The sequence below is a fragment of the Cervus canadensis genome, chromosome 11 (assembly GCF_019320065.1).
Source record: "Cervus canadensis isolate Bull #8, Minnesota chromosome 11, ASM1932006v1, whole genome shotgun sequence".
Lineage (NCBI taxonomy): Eukaryota > Metazoa > Chordata > Mammalia > Artiodactyla > Cervidae > Cervus > Cervus canadensis.
Window position 1 is genome coordinate 31,344,965 of NC_057396.1, and position 14,381 is coordinate 31,359,345.

General features: G+C 37.9%; 1 protein-coding gene across 3 annotated transcripts in view; it reads left to right on the forward strand.

Annotated features, from left to right (window-relative positions):
• The first annotated feature begins 7,797 nt into the window (after positions 1 to 7,797).
• The window catches only part of TPH1 (tryptophan hydroxylase 1), a 29,877-nt gene continuing 23,293 nt past the window's right edge, over positions 7,798 to 14,381 (forward strand). The window contains exons 1-2 of one of the 3 annotated variants that reach the window (XM_043482785.1): positions 7,802 to 7,816; positions 8,251 to 8,418. The gene's annotated coding sequence lies outside the window, so the exon portion shown is untranslated. Of the gene's footprint in view, positions 7,817 to 8,250; positions 8,419 to 9,070; positions 9,092 to 14,381 lie in introns of those variants that run through there. The other 2 variants (XM_043482784.1, XM_043482783.1) reach the window with 2 other exon arrangements.

A 14,381-nucleotide genomic window follows, 5' to 3' on the forward strand; every position in this document is an offset into this window, starting at 1 on the left:
GGCTCAGTGATACCCTTTCATAGAAGCTTCAGAGATCATTAATTAGAAAAATGGTACTGGCTTTTCTTTCTGCAGCCCCAGCTAATGCTGTTTGACTAGCAGGAGGAATGACTGGTTGTGTTGAATGAGAGGAGTGATGATGCCTCTTTAAACAGTACAAAGCAAACATTCGGACGGCAGTGGGAAGCCGAGTATGCCCAGGCGGTGGGGCCCGCTCCTCCAGCTGTTTCTCAAGCTGTAAGATAGTCTCTTTTGTCCTAAAAGTCTGAATAACCAGCACGACCTTGTAGTTAGTGGCATTTTTTCACACTTTGATTTATTAACTTGAGCAGGAATGCTGTTTTGCACAACTCAAGGGGAGCACCATTTGCGTTGCCTTTTATGTAAATCTTGCTTCCTGGATTGGGACTGTCACGGGTCTTTCAGATGGTATTCGTAATTACCTCTCAGTAATGGACTAGGAGGTTTCCATATGACTCAGAGCCCAAAGCCAAAGAAGTCTAGAAACCTGAAGAAACTAAAAAAAGAAGTCCTTTGGATTCCTTAGTAAATTTTTTTTTTAAAATTTGGTGGTACATTGAGGTGAGAGATTCTCTGGGTTAAGTGAGGTCTTGGATTCTGGCCCCTCTTTGTCGTTCCCTGTGTGACTTCAGGCAAGCTGTAATGCACAAGTGCTTTGTTCACTGTGTTGGAAATGACCACAAGCCAGCATCTCTTGGAGTAATGTGTTGAAGCAAGAATGTTCAAATGATAAACAGGGTTTCCAGTTGTAATTTTTGTAAGTGGAATCGAGAATTGAAGCAGATCTGGAATGAAACTTGTGCTAAAGCTGTGTCAGCAGACTAGTACACAGCTCTCCCCATAGAGCCATGAGTGTTATCAGACATGCGTGACCCCTGAAGACACCATGGTGTGAAGATTACTGTTTTTGGAGGGAGATTTAGTAGATTTAGATCTTGAGGACTCAAAAGATTATGTGTGGCCTGATCTCTCTCATCCCTTGGCATCATCAAATGAATTCCATTTGAAAAAGGATAGAACCCCATATGGCTTCTACCATCTGAGGTCTTACGACACAAAAAAGAGAAAGCCCTCCATACATTCCATACGATATACAGAGTTGATATATTACTTAATATATCAAAACTCAAAACTGAAAATTCAGCATGACTTGGGGGCTATCTTAGAAGTATGTTATTTTGGGACTGCAACTTTTAAAAAATAATTGTGTAGATCATGAATGCTATTTTTTCAGCTCAATAAAGTATTTGTATTAAGACATGTGTTTAAATGTTCCTGTCTCTGGTGATATCCTACTTTATACTGAAGAGATTTAAAGAAGGGGAAAAAGAAGGAAACTTGCAGTTATTGAGTGCTTAGCGTATGCTGGGACCTGATCCTCGAACTGGGGAATTTACATACATAGTCTTATAAATACAATAGTTTCACAAGGGAGATTATATCATCTTTGTTTTCTGGATGAAGAAAAGTTCAGAGAGGTTAAGAAAATTTTTGATGATCACAGAGATAGTAAGTTGGAATTTGAATCAAAATTTGTCTGACTATAAAGCCTATTTCTTTACCTAAAAATTCTCCTTTTCCTATATCTGTCATATTGAACATGGAACTGCCATAGTATGAAATGCTCTGAGTTTTACTTATTCTTTTCCCGAAGAGACAACATGAAATGACAAAGACAGTAAATAAATCTCCAGAATTGGAACACTTTTCCTTGTGTAAGTATTCTGAAAATATAATTAATACCCATCTGAGTCTTTCTAGAAAAAAAAAAGTCAAGGATTTACTTCAAGAAAATAAAATATGAATTCATGGTAAACTTAGTCCTTGGTTTAATAAAAAATGGGGAGCAAGCTTCAGGTATTGCTGGTTCCAGACATTCAAAGTCATTAGTTCTAATTTCTCTTCATATATCAGTTGTCTCTTCTTCATGTTGGTATCCTTCTCCACTGGCTAACTTTCATTAACTCCAGGCTTTTATCCTCCAAGGTTAAAGATAAGAAAGAGGATCTTTTTCTGAATTATAAATAAGTCTTAGGCCTGATTCACATGGGCTCATATCAGATCATGTTACCATCATTGAACTGATTAATCTGGCTAAAGGCTTACAGTTCTCTGATCAGCAGTTTAGAGTCATGTGATTACCCTAGAACTGGGTGGGATATAGGTAGAATGAAATCTACCCAGAGCAAATGGACTGAGACTAGGAGAGATACGGATCTCCAGAGGAAAACTGGGGCTCTGCTAATGGAAGAAGAGAAAATAGATGCAAAGTGTAAAAACAGTAATATCCTCTACAAGCAATGAACCAATAAATCAGGAAGTTTGTTAGTTACTATTAAATAATCACTGGTAAAAGTTGATGGAGTGTTTGTTACAATTGTTGTGTTAATGTATGAACATTAGCATTCAAGTATGTTAAGCATTCAAAGATAATTACTATTGAAATAAGAAAAAACTGTGGAACCACTACTTGAAAAAGAAAGAGACCAAAGAAAATTTGATTATCCAGCAAAAGTTAGGTTAGGAAAGAAAAATATACATTTTAGGACTAAATATACCCATAATATGAATGAGTTAAATCTCATTATTAAAAGGTAAAGATTTTTCTAAGAGACAAAATCAAGTTCTATGTTGTTTACAAGAGACAAACCTAAGACAGACAACACTCAATAAAGGGGTGGATAATGATTAAGTAAATAATAAAATAGAAAGCAAGAATTGAAAAAATTAAGAATAAAGTTAATAGCAAAAAGAGACACTTGGTCTATTTAATAAACTATAAGTGATAAGATATAACAATCATCAACTTTAAAATACCAAACAATAGAGGGAACTTATTGTTAGAAATACAAGGAGATTTTTTTTTTTAATTGTAAGAAACTTAAACTTGCCTTTCAGAAATGGACAAACCAAGTTAAGTAAATTAAAATAAGTACATAGAGAACGTGAAAAACTATTTTTAAATGTTTATTTTATGTTTTAATTATCAAATCTATGAGCTAGACATCGCTCTAAATACTTTATAAGCATGTACTCATTAATCTTTATAACAGTCCTATGGGATAGACATATTACTATCTTCATTTTACACATGGAAAAACCAAGTCACGGAAAACGTAAGTAACTTGGCTTGGATCACACAGCTAAGTAAATGGCAAGACTGTATGGCCCCACAGTCCATTCTCTTAACTCCTATGCACTGAGCGCACACATACATAGGCCTTTGTGTTTTACAGTAAAAAAAATTTGGGCTCTCCACATTTGGTTCTTCTGGGCTTATCAGGAGACTAGACCTCAAAGCCCTCTTGCAGTAAGGAAGAACAATACGATTGGTGATAGCCAATGAAGTGAGAACAGTGATGACAAGTATCATTTTTGGGCCAAAGCATTTAAAAGCTGGCATACTCCTGGGAAACTCTCCCTTTGGATGCAGCCATGGCTTGAGATGGAAGAGCAACAGGATGAAGTTGTCTGAATCCCTGAATAACCACACAGAACCACATGGAGGGGCGATTCCCCAGAGAGTCACCCAGTACATGTTGGACTTAGAGTGAGAGAGAAATAAACCTTTACTATGTTAAGATAATAAAAGGATAATTCATTACTATAGGATTGCTTACTCTGCCTTGAATATTACATACCTCCAAATGAAAAATTCACATTCTTTTCAAATTTAACATAACATCCATAAGAGATAATGTGGTGAGCCACAAAAGACACCCTAATAAATTTTTCTAAGTAGAAATCATACAGATACATTCTCTGACTCAGGTGCAATAAAGAAAAAAAATTTAGAAGGAAAACCAGAACATAACCACAAGGAAATTAAAATTTTTTTTTTAGGAAAAGATTCAATACTAAACCCAGAAAGAGGCAGAAAACTGTAAAAGACTAATGTTGACATTGAAAAGGTAATAAAAGAACTACCCCATCTCTACTTCAAGGCAACAGAAAATGGTGGAAGATTTCTGAATTATTTCTACAGAGATAACAACTGGATAAGAAGAGTCACACACAAAGGAAACTATGTGGTGATGGTTTAGTCGCTTTAGTCGTGTCTGACTCTTGTGACCCCATGGACTGTAGCCTGCCAGGCTCCTCGAGTGGTTGCCATTTCCTTCTCCAGGGGATCTTCCTGACCCAGGAATCAAACCCGGGTCTCCTGCATTGCAGGCAGATACTTTACTGACTGAGCCAGAAACTATAGACCAGTCTTATTTGTTGATATGGATGCAAAAATTCTAAACAAAATACCAACAAATACAATTTAACACCATATTAAAAGATATATGAATTATATACTATTTGGGCTTCCCAGGTGGCACCAGTAGTAAAGAATCCGCGTGCCAATGTAGGAGATGCAAGAGACACAGGTTTGATCCCTGGGTTGGGAAGATCTGGAATAGGAAATGGCAACCCACGTTAGTATTCTTGCCTGGAAAATTCCATGGACAGAGGAGCCTATCAGGCTACAGTCCATGGAGCTACAGAGAGTTGAACATGACTGAGCAAACACACAAAATATATATTAAAAACACCCATAAAAGCATCATGATCAAGGTGAGTTTATCCTATGAATACAGGGATAAGTTAACATTAGGAAATCTCATGTAATTCATTGCATTAATGGACTAAAAAAAGAACTCAAATCAGTAAATGCCAACAATTTGATAAAATTTGTAACATCTGTTTCTAAGAAAAACTCCTTTATAATCTGAAATAAAAGAAAATCTCATTAACATAATACCTGTAGCAGATAGGATTCTTAATTGAAACAGAAACATTTGCATTAAAGTCTGGAACAAAACAGGAGGTTATTATTGAAAATTGCTCTGACAGCCCGACTAATAGAATAGGATGAAAAACAAATAAGTATAAGGTTTAAATATTAGAAAGGGCCAAATTGTTATTTTTCATAGCTTTTGTTTTTCATCAGTCTTTTTCTTGTCAAAACACAGAAGCAGAAAACTGAATTTCATTGATTATTAAAAGGCAAATACTCCTGTTTCCATCACCCAATTCAAGAAACAACTTTGTCAGCCAACCAGATATCCCTCTATATGGCCTCCAAACCATTCTATTCATTTAGGATGATCACTTATTTGAAAAGTACTAAGATGTTTTTCAGATGCCTTTTCAGTGGATATGATTATATACCTAGAAAATCAGGAGGCTCACCTGACTGACCTATTAGAACTAATGAGATCAGCGGGATGGACTTCGGCTCCTGCAGTTATCTTCTCACTTCCTTAAGTCATCCATTTCTTCTGCCCTATTGGATCATTCTTTCTCTATTATCTCCTATTAAAAAAAAACCCTCCCTTCACCTCATATGCCCCTTCAATTTCTACCACATTTTTTATGCTTCTCTCTAAAATAAACCTCCTGAAGGAGCTGACATTATTTCTGTAGCCTAATCTTACCTCTGCACATACAAACTGTATTCCCTCTGCCATATGTCACTGATGTTGCTTTTGTCGAGGATCCCAGTGACTTCCCTGTTGTTGAATCCAGTGGTGACACTTCTGTCCTCAATTTGGAGAATAGCATTAAAGGCAACTGAAAGTCTCTTGAAAAAAATTTTTTAAAAATTTATTTTAATTGAAGTAGAGTTGATTTACAATGTGTCTTTTTCTGGTGTATAGTAAAGTGATTCAGTTATATTATTTTTCATATTCCTTTCCACTATAGTTTATTACTGCCAAGTAACACAGGGGACCTCTAGAAGCTAGGAAAGGCAAGAGAACAGATTTTCTTCTGGAGCCTCCAAAAGGAACATAAGCCAGTTGACACCTTGATTTTATATCAGTGAAACCCATTTTGGATTTCTGACCTTCAGAACTATAAGATAATAAATGGGTGTTGTTTTAAACCACTAAGTTTGTTGCAAATTGTTCCAGCAACTGTGGAAAATGAATACATTTACTGAGATGGCTTCTTTTCTTCAAGTCTTGATTAATTTACCTCTTCCATAACTTCCATGGAAATGTAATTTTTTCATTCTGTGATATCAGTTTCATATTAATTATAAGCTCTTCTAATTAGGCAAATATATATATATATAATTTTTCTCCAACTGGTAGTTCTTTCTCTGTGCCTTGTCAGAGTGTATGAATTTAATTTAAATTGTATCATTATCTCCAGTGAAAATTCTTCTTTGGTGGAATTCCAAGCACAATGTTTGAGATGTTTTGGGGAGAGTCAGCATCACCTTAGAATTCTGTCAGAGAAGTGGGAAAGCCCCAATGCCTGCAAGCTCCCAGGATTGTGGGAGCTGAGTATGTTCAGTGAGGTCCAGAGACAATTCCTGCTTTGCACAGTCCTTGAAAGTGACCTCAGATAGATTTATATCAATTACTCAAAACTTTTCACACAGAGGTAGTGCCCAACTTGTTCTCCTGATTTCTTTGAATGACTTGGCCCCATCCCTCTTCTTTAACAGAGATGGTTCAAGCACTCCCATAGACCCAACTTTAGGAAAGCTGTCTTTGACCACAGCTTGATTCTGAAACGCCTGTACCTGGCTAGTGATTTTCATGGAATTGTAGTAAAAACACCAGATTTAAAGTCAGAATACTTCTGCTTAATTTGTGATTCTATTTACCAGCCTGTGCCAGAAAAGGGTTACAGAACCTCTCTGAGCCTGAGTTTCCTTATCTGTAAAATGAGGATAATATTTATCTCATAGAATTATTAGACAGATAAAAGAGTGCACTTGAAAGCAGTAGATGTCCTGCATTTTAAAAATATATCCATATTCAGCAACGAAAAGGAACAAATTACTGATAGGCAACAAAATGGATGATATTAAAAAACATCATGTTAAGTGCCAGGAGCCAAAAAACACATGCCAGCATAATTCCATTTATATGACATTCCAGAAAAGGAAAAACTGGACTGACATAAATCACATCAGTGGTTGTCAGGGGTTGGACGTAGGGGGAGAGAATTGAAACGGGAGCTTTTTTGAGATGAGATAAACGTTCTGTATTCTGTCCGTTTGGTGGTTACACAACTGTATCTGTCAGAACTCAGAAATGTACATCTCAAAAGGGTGAATTTTACTGTGAGTAAATTGTACATCAACAAACTTGACTTTCAAAAAATTGAAGCACATATATAGCCTTTTGGGACAGGATCTTATGGACTGAGTGCTCAATCAACAAGTACTTTAGTCCAAATTTTTTACCTTAGTGCCACGTTGTTCACGTACGATTTTCTGCTACTACAGCATGCTCATCTGTTTGCAGCTTTAAAGTTTTTTAAATTGGAAAGGTACTGAGCACTTCTTAAAAGTTCAATTACCTTGTCTTAAGGAACAAGGGAAGTCACCAAGAGAACGATGAGGCTGAGCTGGACTATCAACCTAGGAGCACATATTCTGGGAGGTGGGGTGGGGGTGGGGCGGCGGATTTCTGCTTCAGTCGCCAAGCAGGAAAAGCAGCGCAAGCCTACGATGTGTCAATAACGGATGTTATCTTGATTTGGAGGGAATTTCCAACTCGATTGCTTAATATTGGTCGGCCTTCTGTAGTTAAGGATGGCCTCACATTAGTTTAGTTAAAAGGCTAAGGCGTGCGAGTCTCCGCGCAGGCTGGCAGGGACAGTCAGCACCCAGAGGAGGTCAGCTCCTTGGGTGCCCCGCCAACCCCCGCCCGGCAGGCGAACCCTTTCCTCATTGGTCATTGCACATCCGTCTCGGGCGCCCATTGGCCGGCTCTGACGCCCGCCTCTATAAGAGGCGGGCAGCGAGAGGCTGCGCGCGGACCTAGCTCACAGCTAAGCAGACCTCGAGGTGAGTGGAGTGGTGCCTCCCCGTCGGGATCAGGGACCACCGTTGAGGGTGTGGGGGCGTTGGGCTGTCTCGGGGAGAGGCAGGAGCATCCTCCTGGAGGTAAATGCTTGTGGGGAGCTGGGCCTGGGAAGTCGAAGTTGTACACCTGTGGTCACTCATTCTTCTCCCTTCCGCCTACTCTCTTTGGGGCGAAAAGATACTATTTTTGAGGACCTCCTGAGTGCCAGAAACAGGCTCTTTACATGTCATCTGATTTCACCTCCCCAACAAACCCTGTGAAGTAGATATGTCTTGAATTTTACAGATGAGGAAACTGAAGTTGAGTTGAACCCAAGTCTGCATGATTCCTCTATGCTAGCAGAAACAGATGCACTCTTCCTTCTCTTCTACATCAAACGGCAACATCTCTTTTTTTTCCTTCTAATCCTACAAAGGGAACCTTTCCTTAGACACTCCCAAAGAAAAGGGAGTCTCTGATGCAAAGCCTCTCAGCAACACATCTTATCACCTCCACCCCAACACGGGACTAAGAGCTCCAGTACAAGGTTGCAACTAACAAAGAGGCATCGGACCTAGTAGTTCAGATCCTGTTAATAGTCGAGGTAAGCTTAATCTTGCCTCTGGCCATTTGGTTTAAAGAGGTTTAAAATTAACTCCCCACTGATGCTGTAATTAGAATTGAATTAGGGCAAAAAGACTAGAGTTGAACTTTCAAACCCAGTGAAAGTTTTTCCTGTCAATTAATTCTCAAAGAAGGATGGAATTCACTTATTTGGTTTAAAAGTAGAAGTGAGCACAGCTTAAAGTAACTATACCTGGTTCTGTAAAGCTATAATCTGTGACCTATGAAGTTCACTGGAGTTCATTTGTAGATGTATTATTGTCAGATTATCTTCAGGCAGGGATACATCTTCTATTACCATTTTGTTTGCTGGTGCCTTTATTTCCTGAAATAATGTTTTTCACATTTTTGTATTTTATTTTATATTTCATCTTTACTTTCATCCTCATTCCCTTCCTCCATTCAGAAAAGACCATCAAGTTTCTCTGGAGTGTTCTCTTCTTTCACACCAGTCTTTCCAGAAACTTTTAATTCTGTCTTCAAATAGCATAGATGCTTTCAAAATACTTTAATTTGATAGTGCTCTGTGCTTCCTAGATCAAAGAAATTTAAGTTACACCATTACTGATTAAACTAAATGGAGAAAACAGTCAATGTAAACACCTTGACCTCTTCTATACCAAGGGGATGTTGGACTTCTGACCGCCTTCTTGGTATGTGTTCATTGTTTCACATGGCAGGTTCCTATATCCCAGTGTATCTTTAGTCAGGTCAGGAAAGGTAATAGGAGAATGGCTCACTGCCTCTTACAGAAAAGGGGGAAGTACCAGCTGGCACTGGCCTGTTAAAGTGTTGCTTTCAAAGTAAAATATACACTTCTTCATGAGACACATGTCCAAACAAGTGTGACCCATTGGACACTTCATAACCTTTTATCTTACTAGGCTAGTACTGTGGGCTTTGCCCCTGAAGGAGTAAGAGGGGGTAGGTAGCCTGAAGGGGGAAAGAAAAAAAGTGACAAGGGGAAAATGTTGAGGTTCTGAAAGGGGTTTGGGAGTAACAATAAAGACAGAATAAAAATGCTTCATAAGTTCTATCAGGCCAAGCTGTGGCCAAATTTTAGTAAAGGTCAAAGCCCTATGCTCTTAAATTGATTTGGGGGTGGGAGTTGGGAAGTGGGGAGAACTCTTTTCTTCTAGTTTCTTAGCAGAAGTCCCTTTTGAGAAACTTCACTCTTATATTGACTTAAGAAGAGGGATAGGAATATTTCCAAACCTCAGTATACAAAATGCCTTACCTGTCATAAATATTCAGTTAACGTATACTTCACCTTCCTCTACCCCCATGCATTAGGCAACACTAGATCCATTTCAGAACCAGGGAGAAAAGGAAGAATTATGAAGCCCAAAACGATGGATTAGCTATGACCATTAGTACCTTCTTACGGTGGCTCCTGCCACAGGAGGTTAAGGGCCAGTTTTGAAATGTGAAAGAAAATCTTGATACAGTTTGATATGAAGAGTTGCATTCTAAGCTCTGAGAGATCATTGAAAGATGAACTATCAGGAGATCTGAAATTCTGTTGGTGTTACCACTGACTGGCAAAAACATCATTTTCCTTTCCTGTTTTTTGATCCTTGCTTGTTGTTAAAGTTTGCTTATGTTACAAAAATAGTGGTAGACCAGGAAATAACTTATATTTTCAGAATGCTCTTACTTTAGTATGTTATGGTAGTAATATGAGGGAAAATGGGGACTCAGTAAATATAGACTGACTCAGTAAATTGTACTTTGGAGTCTTCATCTGTTTGTTTGCAAAAGAATTGCTAAATTAAAAAAAAAGAATTGCTAAATTATTCACTTGAGATTTGGAACTTAATACACTTTCAGGGTTTCATAGCAAATAAACTAATAAAACTGAAAAGCACATTAAGACGAATACTTAAATTTTATGCCATAACACAATCTTTCCATGAGCTTTCTACCATAAGAAGTAGATTTATAACTATCTTGTGAAATGCTTAATTCCCAGGGAAAGAAAAGTTTTTAGCCAGGGAAGTTTAGAATATCAATTTTATTATGTTTAATTTTTTTTTTGAAAGAAATGTGGGATGCACTTCCCATTGTTAGAGCTAATATTTACTGAGTACTTAGTGTAGGCCAGCATCTGTTCTAAGAGTTTCATGTATTATACTGCTCCTCCTTATAGCCACGAACTTGGGGCTAATTGGCCTCCATCCAATTTTGCATATAAGGAAATTAATGCACATAGAAATTATAACTTGTCTACATGGATTTGTAGTTGGATTTATTACAGAAATCTGCTTTATCATTTTACATCTCTCTTACTGTTGGCAGCTGTATACTATAGGACAAAGTCACCGATACTCTGTGAGAAAAACAAGTGCATGGTCTTTGAGTGATGGTACCTGAGGTGGGTATCTGGACACATCAGAACTGTTTCCAAAGGTTTTCACATTTCTAAGAATGCAAATCTGAGACCATCCCTGAATTTTTAGCTCTAGAGCCACCAATTCAGAATTTCCTGTGTATAATTGAGCTTACCTTAAGAAATGGTCAATTCCTTTGAAGCTGAAAATCCCTTTTCGGAGGTCTTGCTTCCCATCCGTAAATCTTTTCTGCTCAGAGACTTAGGGATGGGTCACAGACCATCTCCAACATCTTCAGAATCTCATGGGATATTGGTCACAGGGTTGGGAAGTAGGTGGGGTTTGGTGTGCTCCTCAGATATCATAGCTGGGATCTCAGGATACTGTTCTCTTCTGCCTATTTGTCCTTGCTGGAAAGTCTGTCTCTCCTCCTCCCCCTCATATTAAATCTGTGAATTCCTTTGAGGCAAATAGTCTTCTTTGTCTTTTTCATTTTTACTGCCCTAACACTGACTATAGTAATTCATTCATATAAATGTGCTTGGGTTGAAATTTTATTTGTATTACCTCTAGTAATCATTTGAATCATAGAAAAATCCACATTATCATTAAGTTTAACTGGTCATTTGATTTTAAAGCATTTGACACAGAGATTGTCTTAGTTGCAGAGAATAAATTGACACAATTAGAAATATCTAGGCAGTTTTGATTTTAATCTCAATGATTCGATAAGTATTTGTTAAATTTTGAATTTTATATTTTTGGGTACCTGAAGTAGCTTAGTTTTTTCTCTGGAGAAAACACCAGAAAGCCAAGTCACATTATGTGTTTAAAATGTGTAAATGAGTTTTGAATGCTGTGAGTTCTGATTAACTGTTTGGTTACTTTGCTGTATTAGAAAAGTTAGGTAGTGTGCCCAAGGTCATACACTGACAAATGTTAGACCAGTGATTAGATATTTCCTTACACTGTTTTGCAGTGTAAATAGTGGTTGAAAAGATGCCAAGGTAGATATCTAGTTCATCTGAGATGTCAACTTTCAACTAGATCCTAGGAATTTTGCTCTACTTTTTGTGTTTTTGAACATTTTTAGGGTAATTCTTGTGAAAGCACATACATACGTTAACATTCACATTTTCATAGACCAGTTTTCAATATGTGTTCTTACATTTCTAGCTGTGTTACCATGGACAGGTTAGTTAGTTTCTCTAAGTTTCAGTTTTCTCATTTATAAAATGAATATAATTCCTCTCTCTCTCCACCAAGATTTTTATGAGAATTATATGGGACAATATTAGTGCATGATATATATAGGCATTTGACAAGTATCAGTTCCCTTACCCACCTCTTGGGTTGTTAAGAATGGATGGAATCTTGTCATCATGGCATGGGAAATTCTTTATCTCTGAACTTATATGTAGAAGTCCTTCAACTTAGTATCTGCCTGATAAATATTTTTTAAAGCTAAATTTCAAAGGTATCAGAAAGACTGGATTCTGAAACAGAAAATTGTACTCCATTGGCAAATTTAGTAGCAGGCTATTTTTTATGACCATACAGTTGGAAATTACTGAGCTTTATTTGGTACTTTATAACCTCTATCAAGCCAGATAGGGCTCTTAGGGTTACTTCTTATAAGGTGCCCCCAAATGTTACACAGTATGGGTTTTAAAAAGGGCATTATGGCCAAAAGAGAAAACTCACAAAGTTCTCTGGCGAGAAAAACAGAAATTCATGAAGCCCCTCATTTTGCATCAGCCTATAGAAAGCATTTCAAAGCCAAGAATTTAGCTTAATGGAAAACTACCTTGTCCTAACTTTTCTCATTTAGCCTTTCATCAGGCTGGTCATTGTATGGGTACCTGAGGTGGGTATCTGGATGGGCATAGAAGATCAAGTCCAAACTCCTTTGCATTAACTGCACAGAGCCTTTTGAAGGATCTGACCCACTTACCGTGCCTGCATGATCCCTCAGTAATACTTGGTCACCTCCTGTTGTCTTTTACCTGTCATCTGTTGTCTTTCACCTCCTCATGGGCTCTTTCCTCTCTTTTTTCTTTAGGAGAGGAATTCAAACACATCTTCAGTGAAGCACCTCTAAATACATCGCAGAATAATTAATCTAGCCAGTGCCATCACTCTACCGTTTGTGTTCCCTGTTACAGCGCTTATCCTTCACATTGTTCTTCTATATAAGACTCTTAGAGTTTCCTGAGGGTAGTGACCATGTCTGTCACCAGTCTTTCATTCATTTATTCATTCTCTGACATCTATTCAGCCCCTGTTATGTGCAGAGACTGTGCCAGGTACTCACAATGGTGAATAAAAGCATATGTGATCACTGTCCCCCATGGAACTCAAAGGCTAGTTGTAAAGACAGAAACAACCATATACATAGGTGAGCTGTGGCTGCACCTGTGACTGTTGTTACGAATAGGAAGTATCTGGTGCAGTGAGAATCAACACTAGGGGTTGACGTGGGGAGGTCAGGGAAGGCTTCCGCAAGTACGTGAAGTTTGAACTGAGGGGGACTGGGACACAGTCTCTCTGGCTTCAAGCCCACGCCATCTTGATACCTGCTCCACCGGCTTGGACCAATGCATGCAAGGTGGCAAAAGGCAGTGAGATTGGTTATGTCAATTTAAGTTGTTAAACATCAATTCCACTAGAACAACGATAGGAAACTGGGCAATTAGGAAGAATTAATAACCCAAAGAAAACTAATAACCATAAATCTTCAATATGCTATTTCTATATACTAATCTAAATCTTATTTCTCAAGTGTGTATTTCTCACTTGAGAGTCACCAGTACAAAGTTACTGTACCCTGCATCTATCTGCTACACTATTCTCACCTTCCTCAACACACACACACAGAGTTGTATTTGTAGTCATATGACACTTGTAGGCCAATACTAAAATGGCTTCAGGGCTCATGGCGTAGGGGATTCCACAGTCAGAGAGAAAGCGGATAGCTACCTGGAACCAGAATTCTCTGGGCTAGCAGTTATCCATCTAATCCACCTGTGTCCAGAGCTGTCCAGGCTCTTGAATTTACAAAAGAAATAAAAGGCCCTATCCCTGTTCTGAAGGAGTTTGCTCTCTTTTTAGAAGCCATGTATGAGTGACACATTTGAGGAAAGCCATTCAAGACCCAGTATATTATTAATTGCTATTATTATTATACAATTACTATTAATTGTATTAACTGTATTAACTACATTAACTGTATTAACTACACTAACTGTATTAACTACAATTAATAAATGGTGAGATGTGGAGAAAAGGTAACCCTTCTGCACTATTGGTGGGAAAGGAAATTGGTGCAGCCACTATGGAAAACAGTATGGAAGTGCCTCAAAAAACTAAAAATAGAACTACTATGTGATCCAGAAATTCCTCTTGGGCTTACACTCAAAGGAAATGAAAACACTACTTTTGAAAAGATACATGCACCCCAATATTCACAGTCGCATTATTTATAATAGCCAAGATACAGAGGCATATATATATATGATTGAAGGCAAAAGAAGAGGGTAGCAGAGGATGAGACGGTTGGATGGCATCACCCATTCAATGGACATGAATTTGAGTAAACTCCGGGAGATAGTGA